The following is a 4,197-nucleotide window of genomic DNA, read 5'->3' as shown; positions in this document are numbered from 1 at the left end:
CAGTCTCCAAGGGTTGCTCGCCCACGATATCGCCACTACATTTGCATTTGACTCGAGGATTGGTGAGTAGCAGAAAGCATAGGGATCAGTCAAAGAATGAAGAATATAGATAGACAGGAGAGTTGAGCGGAGAAGTGGCAGATGGAGTTCAATCGAGGCAAATGTGGAGTGATGCATTTTGGGAAGCCTAATTCTAGAACCAACTACACTGTAAATGGGACAGCCTTGGAGAAATTTGATGATCTGGGAGTTCAGGTCCTTTGTACCATGACGATGGCGGCACAGGTGGATAGAGCGGTCAAGAAAGCATATGGCATGCTTGTCGTCATAGGGCCGGGCTTTGAGTCTAAGAGCTGGCAGGTAATGCTAAAATTGTACAAGATTTTGGTTCGGCCACGTTTAGAATACTGCGCACAGTTCTGGTAAAGTTACGAAAAGGAAGTGGACGTTTCAGAGAGGGTGCAGAGAAGGTTAACGAGGATGTTGCTGGTATGGAAGATGCTTGCTGTGAAGAGAAATTAAGAAGTTTATGATTGTTTTCAGTAGAAAAAAACGAGATTGAGGGGTCCTGATTGAGGTCTACAAAATCTTGCAGGGTACAGACCGGGTGAATAGAGATATGCTTTTTTCCCCAGGTGAGTTATTCAATAATGAGAGGTCACGCCTTCAAGTTGAGAGGTGAAACGTTTAAGGAGGATAGGTGTAGAAAATATTTTGCACAGAGGGTGGTAGGTGCCTGCCAGCAGAGGTAGTAGAGGCAGGCACGGTCGTTTCATTCATGGTGCGCCTTGAGAGATGCGTGAGTAAGTGGGGAGCAGACGGAAACAGATGCTGAGGAATTGGGTGATAGGTTTAGACAGTTGATTTGGTTCAGCTCAGGCTTGGAGGTCCAAAGGGCCTGTTCCTGGGCTACAAATGTTATGTGTTCTTTATTCTTCTTTGTTCACTACACTACCATCTCAATGCTACGTTGCTCCATCTCAGAGAATGACATTGGAAAATCCAATCATCTCAGAGGGAGGGAGAATATGACATGTGGCTGTGTCGGAATGAAACTGATGTACGCTGTACTGGAGTGTTTGCTGGGAGCAAGAGGATGATGTGATCAAAAAAACTGTTCTTACTGTCAAAATAACACAACATTGTTAAGGAAAATTGCACTGAATGCTTGCAATACATCGACCTCTCGCTTAAGGCTGCAGCACGCTTCCGCTGAGCCAATCTGCAATGCGGGTTAATGCTGTTGTTGTATCTTAATAATCTAATAACCGGAGACAAATATGCCCTTCCTCCCCGACTTTGACCAGGAGAACTCCCAGTCTCGGAATTTCATGCCATTCTGTACCATCATAGAAGGACAATGTGCTCACCGATCGCATCACTGGTGTGACAGAGTAGCTTCACGTGTTCATTTCCATGCCAATTTCCAGTTTGATCTTTGCAGCCCATTGATTCTGGGTGGAGGAACTGCGATTATGTGATCCACTGCAGAAATGGGTACTTCCTTCTGTGGGGAAGCTCGTGAGGCAACAAATGTGAAACCACATTGCTGATGAAACATACATTTCAACAATATCCTGCAGTATCCCTTGAGAATTTGATGTTTTGTAAAAATCTATCAACCTCAGTCTTCAATATGCAGTACTCGATGGATCTTCCTCAGCCTCTTGAAACATCCAATTTGAATATACAGCCAATTCTGAGTTACCACAAGTCTATTATTGCTCGCCAAATAGTCATGTTGTGTCTCTGCATTCTTCCTAACATGTCCTATGTCACTTTAGTTGCTGATCTTTTCAAACACGCATCTCTGCATGGCCCAGGGATCGTATAATGTTCAGTTTTGTGCGTTGTGTCTGCAGTAACCTCGTTAGAATCCGAGTTACGGCATGTAACGTTCTCCCCTTTTTATTTCCTTGTGGTACATGCCAACGATACACAGAAATGAATTAATTGATTTTAAATGAAAACTTTCTCATATATTATGATTTTTCATCAAACCCCTCTCTCACACATCTCTGTGAGGTAAATATCAGAATTCAGACTCACCCATTCTTGAAGACTTCTCTCCCTCCCACAATCCCTGACCTCCTTTAAGTTCCCCCTCCCATTTCCCTTACAATCATTTTCACATTGAACCCTGTTCAGTCTGTGCTGGTGCGCTCACTGTTGCTGGGTGAACGTGCCACAATCATACCATTGCGACCTTCAGACAAGTCAATCCATTTCGATACTGTGGTTTTGAGATCAATGGTCAAGTAACAGTTTTTAATGACATGGATCAGATATTATTGGAACTTCACGCTCAGGAAAACAACACAGGGCAGCACTGAGGAAGAGAAACTTTTTTTCAAAAAGACCTTTTTCTGCGGACTTCCACATCATTTATTTCACTTGCTCATTCGGCTCTATCTAGATTATTTTGTGCAGTTCTGCAATCACATTAGCATTGGAAATGATGCAGGGGTGAATTACCAGGATATTGGCTGGGTAGAAGAGTTTCTGTTATGAAGAGAGATTGGAAAGATGGATAGACTTAGAGCAGAAGAGATCGAGAGGAGACATGACTGAGATATACAAAATAATCAGTGATACGGATGGCGTAGACTGAAATAAAGGTTTCCCTATAATGGACAGATCACTCAGGGGGTAATAGATTTAAGAACAGAGGAGGAAAGATTTGAGTGAATGCGCAGACAAATGTTTTGAAACGGCGAGTGGTTGAAATCTGGAATTCAGTGCATGCAAAGTTTGGAGAGGCAGAAATCCTCATAACTTTCAGAAGTATTCAGATATGAATATTTGATGACAAGACATACAAGGCTGTCGGTCAAGTGATTTTTTAAAAAAGAGTTCAGATAGTTAATCGATTATTGATTTCCAGTACTAATACATAGGCTTCTTATTTGCATTGAGCTCGAGGGTAATACCACTGCCTGTCACCGCGTGAGATTGGGTTTAATTCACATCCGGGACGGGCGCTTACAGATTGGGAGGGCTAAGAGGCCAAAAACCAGCATCCGATTCCAGACTGATGTGACTGACTGTGTGGAATTTGCACGCTCCTTTTCTCTCTCTTCCGTGTGGGTTTCCTCTGGCTGCTCCGATTCTTTCTCACTGTCCAAAGGTGTGCACGTCAGGTAGATGGCAAACAAAAACTGAATAATTATAAAGTTATAATATGTATAATCAAAGACAAAATCAAAGACAAAAGTAGAAATTGCAGCTCAGGGAAAACAGAATGACCATTTGAGGTCAACATTCCTTGGAACAGTTTTTGATTCGCAATGTTAACTCTGATTTCTCTCCACCGAGGCTGCCTGAACCGCTGAACTTTTGAACTCATTTCTATTTTTGTAGGTGGATCAACAATGCGGGGTTAGAAAGATCAGGTGGGGGAGTGTAAATCTCTTTGGCGGCACAGAGCAGACTCAATTGGCCAAATGGTTTCTGTCTGCATTGTGTCTAATTCCATTAACTCTGATTCTATAAGTTTTTGTCCGTTTTTTAGTCTTTGGTATTTCACATCTCCCCTGAAATGTGATTTGCAGAACAGGACAATCGACGTTTCGGGCAGAAGCCACCGCCAAACCGTTACCACCCGCTGCCTGGAAGAGGAACGCCTCATATTCTTGCTTGGGACCATGCAACCATACGGGATAAATGTGGATTTCAAAAATCTTCTTCAATTCCCCTTCCCCCACATTATCACAGTCCGAAGCATCCAACTTAGCACCACCCTCCGGACCGATTAATCTTTTCCCCCTCTGAGTTATCACTTTCTCCCCCGCCTCCATCCAATTATCGCTTTCCCAGCTACCTTCCATCCAACCCCAACTGCCGCCCGTTTATCTCTCTGCCCCCACCTACACGTCTCATTCCTGATGAAAGAATTATGCCAGAAGCGTCGGTTCTCCTGCTCCTCGGATGCTGCCTGACCTGCTGTAGTTTTCCAGCACGACAATCTCGTCATGGCGAAGATAAATTAGCTTAGCTCAGGCTCTTTATCTGAGAGCGGAGAAGAGTGAGTGAGGGAGGGCTGAAGGTGTACAGTAATGGGATAGATACGTGTTATATGAATAAATTTCTATGGCAAGTGTTTACAACCATAGATCTATGTTAAACGCAAGGGGGAGGATAATCAGAGGAGATATAGGAAGAACATTTTCATTTGTATAATTAGAACTCACTGTTTGA

This window comes from Chiloscyllium punctatum, chromosome 12 (genome assembly GCF_047496795.1).
Source record: "Chiloscyllium punctatum isolate Juve2018m chromosome 12, sChiPun1.3, whole genome shotgun sequence".
Classification (NCBI taxonomy): domain Eukaryota; kingdom Metazoa; phylum Chordata; class Chondrichthyes; order Orectolobiformes; family Hemiscylliidae; genus Chiloscyllium; species Chiloscyllium punctatum.
This window is presented reverse-complemented; position numbering follows the sequence as displayed.